This window comes from Bubalus bubalis, chromosome X (genome assembly GCF_019923935.1).
Source record: "Bubalus bubalis isolate 160015118507 breed Murrah chromosome X, NDDB_SH_1, whole genome shotgun sequence".
Taxonomy (NCBI): domain Eukaryota; kingdom Metazoa; phylum Chordata; class Mammalia; order Artiodactyla; family Bovidae; genus Bubalus; species Bubalus bubalis.
The window spans coordinates 30,105,956-30,119,621 of record NC_059181.1 but is presented as its reverse complement, the minus strand read 5'-3'; positions in this window follow the sequence as shown (position 1 = coordinate 30,119,621).

The following is a 13,666-nucleotide window of genomic DNA, read 5'->3' as shown; positions in this document are numbered from 1 at the left end:
ACAAGCTCCTGCCTGATGGGCTATAGTCCATAGGCTTTCACAGAGTCAGACATGACTGAAACAGCTTAGCATACATGCACGCGCTCTTGGGAATGTGCAACTTTGTTCCATTCATAGAGAAACACAGGACACCAAAAAGATGTACCCTATCTGCTTACATTTCAACTTTCCCCCACAATTCCTATGTGTGTCCTAAAGACAACTTACACATCATGCCTTACTTTCCTACTGGAAATTAATTCCACATACTCTCTCCCCCAGGGAGCTGAAATGAAATAAATGAAGCCACGTGCATTGTAGGTATAAAAGTGTGTGTGTCTCAAAATGCTATCACTTAAAATGTGTCTACTTTTTAATGCTTTTGAATTGTTTCACACACCAAAAAAGAAAAGAAAAGAAAAGGTTTACAAAATTGTAACTGAAGCTCACAGTTTCAAAACCAAGCTAAAAATCATTATAGTTTTTCACAGGAGGAGGATTAGGCAAACTTTGGCAGCAGATGACTTCACAAGATGTAAAGAAGTTCAGATCAGATCAGATCAGTCGCTCAGTCGTGTCCGACTCTTTGCGACCCCATGAATCGCAGCATGCCAAAATCACTACAGATGGTGACTGCAGCCATGAAATTAAAAGATGCTTACTCCTTGGAAGGAAAGTTATGACCAACCTAGATAGCATATTCAAAGGCAGAGACATTACTTTGCCAACAAAGGTGAAGAAGTTAAGACTCTTCAAAGGACTGCTTTTTTATGTTCCTTAGTGTGATGTACCTCACTAATGAGTTTCGCTTTTTTTTTTTTTTTTTTAAAGCACCTGCTGATCTCATTTCTGATCTTTGGTCTCCTCTGAGCGAACCCTATGTCTTATCTCCAACAAGATGGAACTAGCCCATCTCTATCTTAGAAACTCAATGAGATTAAGTTTTATACCCCCAGCTTTGAGCAGATGACCTTTGTCCTTGGTTCGGTCTTTAAGGACATTTGCTTGGAGGATGATACCTGATGATTGGTTCCCCTAAGATTGCTGGAGTTATGGAATTTCAGTTGATGGATGGCTTGTCGTTTTAGTCCCTTTATTATCTTTTTAGACCAATGTGGATTACAAAAAATTTCCCAACCTTCTAAGGCACAGTGTTGCTCTACAGGATTAGATTTCAGTCAGACCTCACTCTAGTCCACCTGAATCAGAAGAGAATCAGTATTTTAACAAAGTTCCCTAGGCAATGGTAATCTCTAGCCAAGGATTAGAACCACTGGACTAGACCAGCCTCTTTAAAATGTCTGAGCACTAGGATTTTGTCCTCCTGACATACCACATACTTCAGTGAAATACCTGAGATCCTGTGTGCATGAAGCAAGTGTCTCAACAATTTAACTTTGCCAATCTTGTGGGAGTGGGGCTCTTTCCCTGTGAGACTTCTGAGCATATCCTCATTGGAAGTGAGTCATAGATTTGGTTCAATCACATGCTCATCAAAGTATATTTGCTTGAAATACCCTTACATTGGGGCACAGTGGTAAAGAATTGCCTGCCAATGCAGGAGACGCAAGATACGTGGGTTTAAAACCTGGGTCGGGAACATCCCCTGGAGAAGGAAATGGCAAGCTGCTCCAGTATTCTTGCTTGGGAAATCCCATGGACAGAGGAGCCTGGAGGGCTACAGTCCACGGGTTTGCAAAGAGTCAGACACAACTAAGCGCACACGTGCGTGTGCGCACACACACACACACACACCCTTACATCATTAACTCTCTTTTTAAACTGACAAATTTTGTGCTGCTGTTTTTGGCAAAAGTCAAATTGAAAGAACTCTCTCTCATTCAAACATTTACATACACGCATACACTGCCCCCCCACCCCCCCCACACACACAGGCTTACTTTTCTCAGTTGTTTTCTGATAACTAGTTATCGGAATACTATAAACATGAGAAATGGAATGTTTCTGGCCATATCAGTAAACAAAGGATGTCGCAGTCATTAAAGACTGCAGTCCTCCAATGTCAGCAGGCAAGCCCTGAGGACACTTAGGAAGGAAAAGAACCCCTGCCATCTACCAGCTATCAGACTGCAGCCACTCCCCATGATGAGCCCTGAGGGAACTCAGGATGTGATAACATAGGATCCTGACCCCAGATAGTTGAGGTGCATATCAAAGGAACGGCTTCTGTGAGCCCAGACTCTTGAATCTTCCCACACATAGAAAAGTGCTATATTCCTTGAGATATCTGATTTTAACTAACAATAATCTTTTGCTGCTATGCAAGCTGTATTGTGGAGGAACCAGATATCAAATTGCCAACATCCCTTGGATCATAGAAAAAGCAAGAGAATTCCAGAAAAACGTCTACTTCTTCTGCATTCACTACGCTAAAGCCTTTCACTATGTGGATCACAATAAACTGTGGAAAATCCTTAAAGAAATGGGAATACCAGACCACCTTATTTGCCTCCTGAGAAATCTGTATGCAGGTCAAGAAGCAACAGCTAAAACCAGACATGGAACAACAGACCGGTTCTAAATTGGGAAAGGAGTACATCAAGGCTGTATATTGTCACCCTGCTTATTTAACTTATATGCAGAGTATATCATGCGAAATGCTGGGCTGAATGAAGCACAAGCTGGAATCGAGATTGCCAGGAGAAATATCAATAACCTCAGATATGCAGATGACACCACCTTTATGGCAGAAAGTGAAGAAGAACTAAAGAGTCTCTTGATGAAAGTGAAAGAGGAGAGAAAAAAAGTTGGCTTAAAACTCAACATTCAAAAAAATAAGATCATGGCATCTGGTCCTATTACTTCATGGCAAATAGATGGGAAAACAATGGAAACACTGACAGATTTTATTTTCTTGGGCTCCAAAGTAACTGCCACGAAATTAAGAGGCTTGCTCCTTGGAAGAAAAGCTATGATCAATCTAGACAGTGTACTAAAAAGCAGAGACATTACTTTGCCAACAAAGGTTCCGTCTAGTCAAAGCTATGGTTTTTCCAGTAGTCATGTATGGATGTGAGAGCTGGACCATAACGAAGGCTGAATGCTGAAGAATTGATGCTTTTGAGCTGTGGTGTTGGAGAATACTCTTGAGAATCCCTTGGACTGTAATGAGATCAAACCAGTCAATCCTAAAGGAAATCAATCCTGAATATTCATTAGAAGGAGTGATGCTGAAGCTGAAGTTCCAATACTTTGGCCACCTGATGTGAGGCACCAAGTCATTGGAAAAGACTCTGATGCTGGGAAAAACTGAAGGCAGGAGAATGGGGTGACAGAGGATTAGATGGTTGGATGGCTTCACCGACTCAATGGACGTAAGTTTGAGCAAGCTCCGGAAGATGGTGAAGGACAGGGAAGCCTCGCATGCTGCAGTCCATGGGGTTGCAAAGAGTCGGACATGGCTGAGCAACTGAACAACAATCTTTTGATGTTCCTGAGTACCTGCCCTTTGTTGCAAAACTTCTATATGACCTGGCTCCTCCCCTTACCTCCTGGGAACAGTTTCTCAGAGCTATCTGAAATGCTGCCTCTGGGGCTGCAGTCCTTGTTTTGCTTCAAATAAAACTTAACTTGCAACTCTCACATTGAGTTACTTTTTAACACATTTACTTTGAGTAATGGACAGGCTTTCCATGTGGAATAGTCTAAATTCTCTGTCTCAGTTATAAGAAAATGTAACTGAGCATTTTGGCTGACTTTGGGCTGGGACTTGATTCTTCTTCCAGTAGGTAGATTTGAGCAACACCTTCTTACCACCTAAGTCCATCCTCTGATAGATGTGCTGTTAAAGGACAACTCAGGGCAAAAGCAAGTCAACCTACATCCCTACTGATGTTTTGTATATACATATGAAGTGTACAAATTCCCTGGTAAACATTAATAATAAATGCTTAATAAAGACTTGGTTGAATGAATGTATGGGATACTTGAGTCAAAGAGCAGAGGAGACTGCTGGGAGACAGGATGGGCAACTGAATATAGTCATATTTTATGAATGAACAATGGCCGACTTCCCTGGTGGTCTAGTGGTTAAAAATCCACCTGCCAATGCAGGGGACATAGGTTCAGTCCCTGGTCCAGGAAGATCCCACATGCTGCAGGACAACAAATCCTGTGCCCCAAACTACTGAAGCCTTAGAGCCTGTGCTTCACAACATGAGAAGCCACCGTAATGAGAAGCCTGCACACCGCAACTAGAGAGTAGCCCCCACTCACCGCAACTAGAGAAAGCCAACATGCAGCAACGAAGACCCAGCACAGCCAAAAATAAATTAAATACACCAATAGCAGCAAACAATGGGACCACTGGGAGAGATTTTGTCATAGGGTAAAGAGAAGCTTGGTACAGCAAGCCAGTCTCAGCCGAGTGTTGAAAGGAAGTGATGATTTTGACCCTACGGTGACAATAACACTTGTGTGGTGGTGCCAGAGCCACACTGGCCTAAACTTCCAAGGAGGGGTGCCTTGCCTTGAGAGCAAAGCCTGCAGGCATAAGCTGAACTAACTATAAACATTCCCAGGCCCCAGGACCGTTCTCTGGGACCCTCCTCTTTCTGAGAAAAACACCAGAGGGTCCTGTGCCCTTTCTTTTTAGGAACATAACTGGTGGAGAAATTTTTACATCATCAGGAATGAACAAGACGGCACAGCTGAGAACTGTAGCTCCAGAGACATGGTTCATCACTGAAACACCAGCTCCTCTAGCCAAGACGGCCTTCTTCACCAAAACTGTGGACACATATAAAGGGGCTTGGGATCCCCAGAAACACTTGGTCTATACAGCCTCCTAACTGTGCCACAGGATTCATTTTCCACATCTTCCTCTTAGTTCTAGAACCCCCCAAGTTCCAGTTTATAGCATATACGTATATGGCTTCTGTTTGTGGTATATATGTGGGTTTTGTTGTTATGAAAATGAAAAAAGAGGAATGAGTTTTTCTTTTTCCCTTTTCCGAGAACAAAGAAGATAAAGAGAACAGTGAGCAGGCCTGAACATTCTTAGTTTTTCACTTTAATTGCTCCTAAGTCTGCATGTCTGTAACTAAGTCTGCTTTCTCGCCCCCTAACTCTGCAGGAGCTATAATTCACATTTTCTCCTATTGGTTCTATGTTAAGTGCATCCCCTATCTGGTGTTTTACCCTTACAACAACGCTTCCCCTTGTAGTTACATATCAGAAAGTAGGCCGCAGGGCCACCGAACTGCCAGACTCAATTACTGGGTTACTGACTCCAGTTTCTGGGTGTCTTTGAAACAATGCAAGAGGAAGAAATCAAGATCCTATTACCTCAGTACCTTTGTTCCTCGTTACCAACTCTTGACTCCGAGCCCTTGCCTTACACAAGCCCCTAGACTCCCCATGGAGAGGGGGCGCAGTGCTTGAGGCACAAGCCTACTCTGTTCCTCTCTCCACTGGCTGAGAACAGAAAGCCCCCTTTCTATTTCCCCCAAACTCTCTCTCCATGTATTTCATTCGGCTTCAGTGGACAGAGAAGGCCAAGATTTTGGCTGGCAACAGTTTCTGTTATTTAATGAAAAAATTTAATTCTCCACATTATTCCAGTTTACTCCAGAATCGCGACCACAGTACCAGACCAGGGATTTTACTAGTATTCTATAATGCAAAGCTAGAGGGGAATGTACAAGAGAAATTTGGGGAAAAAAATACACGTGTGAATAAACATGGACTCAAGAGACCAAGTGGAACATGAGATCAAGTGGAAAAGAGAGAGGCTGGTGTCTGTTTTTTCGTAATACCACCCCAATTTTCAGTGGACAATGAGCAATGGCCTACAATTCAACTCAGTTTTGATACTAGTGGACAATGAGCAATGGCCTACAATTCAACTCAGTTTTGATACTATCAACCTGAAGATAGCATGAGATTACATTGGTTAAGGGCTCAGTCCTACAAGACTGCTCCTCCCCAACATATACACACACACTTTAGATGCCAGTCTCAAATCCAGGTTGTCACTTGCTCTGACCCACCTGTCATAGGTCAGAGCTTCCCACAACTCCCTCCTCAGGCTCTATTAATTTCCTAGAGCAGCTCACAGAACTCTGAGAAACGTCTACTAATAGATCATGGATGAAATGGTTGGATGGCATCACCTATTCAATGGACATGTTTGAGCATACTCTGGGAGATAGTGAAAGACAGGGGAGCCTGGCATGCTGCAGTCCATGGGGTCGCAAAGACTTGAACATGACTGAGTGACTGAACAACAATATGATAGACAAAACTCAGGGACAGCCAGATGGAAGAGGTGAGTAGGGCAAGGCATAGGGAAAGGGGGCGGAGCTTTCATGCTCTATCTAGGTGAGCCACTCCCCCCAAATCTTCCAATGTTCACCAACCTGGAAGCTCTACAAACTGTCCTTTTGAGTGTTTATGGAGGCATGATTGATTAAATCGTTGGCCACTGGTAACTGAACTAAATCCCCAGCCCCTCTCCTCTCCAGGAGACCTGGGGATGGGACTAAAAGGTTCAACCCTCTCATCACTTCATCACACTGTGGATTCCCCTGGCAACCAGCCCCCATTTTTGGAGACAGAGATTTTCCAAGAACTATCCTTAACATAACAAAGGCATCTTTATCACTCTCATTACTAAGGAAATTCCAAGCATGGTAGCTCTGCGCCAGCAAAGGGACAAAGACTAAATATACATTTCTCATTATAAATCGTAATGTCACAGATGTCAAGAAAAGAATTATTTTAATGAGAGAGGATAAGGGACTGTTTCCTTAAGTTATTAATAGTATGTGAAAGTACATAAATTTTAAGAGCACAGTCTGATATATGTAGAGTCTCATGTAACCACCAACCACATCACAGTATGGAATATTTTCAGCACTTAGAAGGTTTTTTTTTTGTCCTCTCCACGTTGATTGTCCCCAAAGGGTAACCATTATTTTAATGTATCATCATAGACTAGTTTTGCCTATTTTAACCTTTATATGGAGGCATCATACTTTGTGGGGTGTTTGTTTGCTGTTTTTTGTGGAGAGGACAGTTTTTAACTAAGGTTGTTACAGCCCAGATGACATTTAATGGTATGATTGAGAAGCAAAAACAAATGTAGAATATAAGGAGTCCCTTTCCAAGTCTAACTCAAAAAGAGTGTTCTCCTATCAAAAAAGCCAGACTGAGCCCTAAGAACCCCTGTCATAGAAGCAAAGGTAAACACCGTTTATATGACAAGAAGGATTTACTCCTGAGTACAGTCCCATTGGAGGAGAGTGTCTATTTAATATTTCAGTCCAACATAGATCTGCAGAGGCAAGTGGGATCAATAAAAGCTAGAGAGACTGCAGTTGCTGTGATATGTGAGTGGAGATGGAGAGAACCCTTTATAATCAGGATGCCCCCTCTATACCAAGGAATCCCAAGGGTTTCAAATGGTACTGGGCATATGGCAGGCCTTCAACAAATATCTGATGAGAGTATTGAACTAAATGAATAATGAATAGTGTATAAGGAGGACTTCTAAAATATTATCATATTATACACCCATCACTCAGAAACTGGGAGTAAGCTGATAGACAATGGTACTTGTTTTGGTGAAACTTCAAATTTTCTTTTTAAAAATACTCCGGTTCTGGGACTTCCCTGGTGGTCCAGTGGTTAGGAAAGACTCCAGGCTCCCAATGTAGGGGGTGCGAGTTCATCCCTCATCAGGGAACTAGATCCCCTATGTCATAAGTAAGAGTTCACATGTCACAACTAAACATACTATGTGCCACAACAAAGACTTGGTGCAAAGAAATAATCTACAAAAAAAAAATTCCAGTTCTGTCTCTATGAAGAAAGCTGAGCGCAAAAGAATTGATGCTTTTGAACTGTGGTGTTGGAGAAGACTCTTGAGAGTCCCTTGGACAGCAAGGAGATCCAACCAGTCCATCCTAAAGGAAATCAGTCCTGAATATTCATTGGAAGGACTGATGCTGAAGCTGAAACTCCAATACTTTGGCCACCTCATGCGAAGAGTTGCCTCATTGGAGACGACCTAATGCTGGGAAAGACTGAAGGCAGGAGGAGAAGGGGATGACAGAGGACGAGATGGTGGGATGGCATCACTGACTCAATGGACATGAGTTTGAGTAAGCTCTGGGAGTTGGTGACGGACAGGGAGGCCTGGCGTCTGCAGTCCATGGGGTTGCAAAGAGTCAGACACGACAGAGCAGCTGAACTGAACTGAATTCTCTCTCAAGCAAATAACAATGAAATATTATCAGCACAATTTCCTAAGTAGTTTGAAATACCTAATGGCTGATCAGTTTACTAGTTCAATTCTTTTCTCTGGGTACTAGGGCAGCTCTTCCTACAAAAGTGTTAAATCAATATTATTCGTTAAATGGGTGGATTTCGATATCATCTTCAATGCAAGTATTTTAGTATCAGAAAGAATTTTTCTACAATTTTAAATTGTCTAACATGATGAATTCTTATAATTTAAATAATGCCATAGTTAAATCCACTGTGGTATCATGGACTGGATTTTGGAACAGAAGAACATTAGTGATAAAAACTGGTGAAATCCAAATAAAGTCAAGAGTTTTAGTAAGTAGTAATGTACCAGTATTCATCTCTTGCTTTTGACAAAAGTATCATGGGTATGTCATATGTTAACATTAAGAGAAACCAGGTGAAGGATATATGAGAACACTATACTATCTTTTGAGAAGGCAATGGCACCCCACTCCAGTACTCTCGCCTGGAAAATCCCATGGATGGAGGAGTCTGGTAGGCTGCAGTCCATGGGGTCGCTAAGAGTTGGGCACGACTGAGCAACTTCACTTTCACTTTTCACTTTCATGCATTGGAGAAGGAAATGGCAGCCCACTCCAGTGTTCTTGCCTGGAGAATCCCAGGGACGGCGGAGCCTGGTGGGTTGCCGTCTATGGGGTCGCATAGAGTCAGACACGACTGAAGTAACTTAGCAGCAGCATACTATCTTTACAACTTTTTTGAAAATCCAAATTATTCCAAAATTTATGGTTTATTTTAAAAAATACAGTGGGACCTCCCTGATGGTCCAGTAGTTAAGACTCTGTGCTTCCAATACAGGGGGCAAGGGTCACTCTCTGGTCAGGAAACTAAGACCCCCATATGCTGTGCAACATAGCCAAATTTGTTTTTTACTTTTTTCAATTAAAAAAAAAAACAATACAGTAAGTCCCACTAGTTTTTGCTGTAGAAGATGATGAATGTTTGCTATTTACTTGACTTTTTGAGGCATATGAAGGGAGGGAGAAGCAAAGGATCTTTTATACTTCTTTACCTATACCATAGGAGCACACATCCAAAAAGAGCTTGGCTTCATTAAACACACATTCACATATTGATAATAGCTATGCTCACAGGTGTAGTGGAAGGCTAAGGGTGAGAGGGAAGTAGGAATGGTTATAAAAGGGGAACATGAGGGATCTCTGTGATGCTGGAAATGTTCTGAATCTTCAGTCTCAATGGTACACAATTATGATTCTAAACTCTAGTTTTGCAAGATGAGAAGAACCTGGGTGAAGGCTACATAGGATCTCTCTGTATTTTATTTTATATTTTTGACCATGCTGTGCAGACTGTGGGATCTTAGTTTCCCAACCAGGATGGAAACCAGGCCCACAACAGTGAAAGTGTCAAGTCCTAGGAATTCCCTCTGTATTATCAGCTTTCTCAAAATAAAAAGTTTATTAAAAAGACTTACAGACAGAGGAAAGGTAAAAATAAAGAGAAAAATAGATGTGTTCAAACAAAATATTGATAATACTACAAATATAACATTTGATAATTATGAGCCATATTAGCATTGATTTCCAAGGCCAAATTGAGCTTGTAAAGAGAAATATCAAACTACTGTTTAGAACAGTAAGAAAAATTTTTCTTTTGTAATCTATAGTCTCTAATGAGCAATGTAACTGATCCAAAGGTTATCATCCAGATGTCACACAAAAGCACAGAATAAAAACTGTGAATTATATGTGAATCAGATCTACAATTCTTGGTGAATAAGTTACATGATGGAATGAATGAATGAATGAATCAAACACCACTTCTTCCCAACCTCCAGGATTCCATACTTTCAGTTATCTTCCCTAATTTTGCTTCTCCACTGGCTCCTTCCTCCTCAAATATGCTTAGAGCTTCCCTACCCTTAAATCCCCTGATCTCTTCACAAATAGCTTGTCATTTACAAGAGAAAAGACCAGTAACTTCACAGTGAAGCAAACTGGTGGACACTGACTTACATGAGTGATCAAACCTACCATCACCAGTAAGTGACCAACTGACTTCATGTGGCTCCTGACAGGACAAGCTAAGAAGGAAACAAAACTGCTCAACTCCATTGAATTGTAAGTAAATATTAGAGAAACCCAATACTAAGCAACATTCTACAAACCAATGGCTGCAAAATATCCATGTGATGAAAGACAAAGAAGGCAGAACAACCATTGCGTATGACAGACATGATGACCAAACGGAATGTGTGAGATTCTCAATTTGATCCTATGCCAGGAAAATGTGTTATGGAAACTTTATCATGAAAACTGCCAACATTTTGGGACTTCCCTAGCAGTCCAGTGGTTAAGAATCTGCCTTCCAATGCAGAGGACTCCGGTTTGATCTCTGGTTGGGGACCTAAGATCCCACATGCTGCAGGGCAACCAAGCTGGAGTGTCCCAATTTCTGAGCTCCATATGTCCCAATGAAGAGCCCCTGTGCCACAACTAAATGAATACATTAAAAATATTTAAAAAACTTTAAAGTACAGCAGTCATATTTTAAAATAGCAACCTCCTATGTAAATCCAAAGCCAACAAGTATAAGACTATATATCAGAGTCAACAAAAACATTAGTCCGTTATATAACTTTTGGTTAGTTACATGGTTTGAAAGTGACACATTCTATCATACAAATGATATGGGAGATGAATGTTCGATTAGTATTTGGTATATAAAGATAAAATCAAGACATTAAAAACGGGTAATACTTTACTACTGTAGTCATAAAACTGAATCACTACTGAAAGAGACTATTTGATATTTTGTTCACCAAAAAAAAAATCATTCTCTACTTTTAAAAAAGTCTATTTTATTCTTTGCAAAGAACATACATTATTTAACTTATTCTTACTTAAATCACAAATTCCTTTCCCCTCATTTTTTTGGTTTACTAAACTTCTTATAATTAAATATTATAAACATTATTCCAAGATGCCATATGGTCATTAATTCAATAGTAAGCAGCAGCTTAGTACTATTTTTATATTCTGATTTCCTGCCATTCCCATCTGTCCCATTAATGACCTAGATATCAGATTTTGATTAATTTTACCCCAGCTCTTACATTTATTTCTAGTTTTCTAAAATCCTCTCTGGTCCGTTGGCTGCATAAAATGAATCTTCCTAAATATTTGGTCTCAAATACTTCACTATTATACAAGGGTAGTCTTGACTTCATTGTGAAAAGAAAACAACCAATGAAAAACAGTTATTCTGAATTAGGGGCGATTGAATCAACTTTGATTAACATATATCTTCTCAATTTTTCTAGTATGGTCTGAGAATATCTTGTTTTTGAAGTTGTCCCAGCAACTTTTTTTTCCCCCAGCCAAACTAGAATTGTCCTACTTGGCCTAATTAGAACTGAACTGTTTGGTTTTCATCAAACAACTCTGCTCAGTATTTTGTGGTTTTAAGTTGTTAGCTTTAATCAAGGCATATCTCAATTGATTGCATGTCATTTTTGAAATGATTCATGTAAAATACCATATATGAACTATGGGTATTAACGTCTACTTAAGAAAATGACTACATTGTAGAGTAGTCCCAATAAATGTAGTTAATGAATGGATGAATGAAATATAAAATGGAACACTAAATAAACAGATTCATATACTAGTAAAAGCATATGAATTAGGTAACTGAGTTCAAGGCTTGCTGCTGCTGCTAAGTTGCTTCAGTCGTGTCTGACTCTGTGCGACCCCAAAGACAGCAGCCCACCAGGCTCCCCCATCCTTGGGATTCTCCAGGCAGGAACACTGGAGTGGGCTGCCATTTCCTCCTCCAATGCAGAAAAGTGAAAAGTGAAAGTGAAGTCGCTCAGTCGTGTCCGACTCTCAGCAACCCCATGGACTGCAGCCTACCAGGCTCCTCCGCCCATGGGATTTTCCAGGCAAGAGGACTGGAGTGGGGTGCCATTGCCTTCTCAGTTCAAGGCTTAGTTCCTTGATTAACTGCATATGTAACTTTAGTCACAGATCAAAAAGGTACTGTAAAGTTCATCATACTGGTTGAAATGAATCTAGCTGGAAAATAAAGGCACCAAACTAGAGGTGCCTATGATTTCATAAAGGGCTATGGCCTTATGGCTGTGATGTGAATGCCACAGCTTATGCATGACAGGGTGTACATGTGGGAAAGAAGTTCTCCTTACATGCCCTGTTCCTTTCATGGTGGGAGGGAATCTTTCCCAGAAGCCTCCTATAATTTCCCTTTTATCTCATTGGCCACAATTGAGTCATATGGCCAATTCTGACTGCAAAGTTGGCTAGATAGTGAAGACTGGGTATTTTCAACCTCTAGATGGAGACAGGCAAGGAAGAAGACTGGGAATGGCTGTCAACTAGGCAGTCGACAGTCTGCCACAAGTCAGCTCACTGGTTTTAATGATGATGAAGATGAATCCAGAGAAGTGACTTACAGCAGTTTAATGTTAGGGCCAAAATCAAAACTAGAACTTATACCTTCTAATTGTGCAGTTCTGAGCATCCCCTAGTAGCCACAGTGCTTCTTCAAAGGTACCATACTGGGACTTCCCTCATGGTCCAGTGGCTAAGAATCTGCATGCCAAGGCAGGGGACACACGTTCGACCTCTGGTCCAGGAAGATCCTATGTTTCACAGAGCAACTAAGCCCATGTACCACAACTACTGAGCCTATGTGCCTAGAGCCTGTAAGCCACAACAAGAGAAGTCACCACAATGAGAAGGCCCCACTCATCACAACTAGAGAAAGCCTGAGCAAATCAACAAGGATCCAGTGCAGCCAAATATAAAAATAATTTTAAAATAGTGAAAGTGAAGTCGCTCAGTCACTCAGTTGTGTCCAACTCTTTGCGACCCATGGATGGAGAAGCCTGGTAGGCTACAGTCCATGGGATTTTCCAGGTAACAGTATCGGAGTGGGTTGCCATTTCCTTCTCCAGGGGATCTTCCCAACCCAGGGATCGAACCTGGGTCTCCCACATTGCCCGCAGACACTTTACCCTCTGAGCCACCAGGGAAGCCCTTATTTAAAAATAAGTTATTATTTATTTTTAAAAAAGGTATCATATCTTCAGCTCTGAGATAAGTGGGTTGACTAGAAGCAATTAATTCATCAATATATAAATGGGCATGCATCAATTGAGCACTTAATATATTCCAAATAATGAGTGAAGTACAGGAGATCAAAAGATAATAGTTTCTTCCCTCAAAATCTGAATGATCTTAACATTTTACATTCATAGATAACAATTATAATTTTAAAGCAATAAAGTGAATCAATTATCCATTCTGAGAAAAGGTTTAGAAGGTACATATAAATCAGAAAATATTGCTATTAGCTTACAATATTATCTAAGGCAGGGGTTAACAAACTGTAGCCTGTGGACCAAATCCAG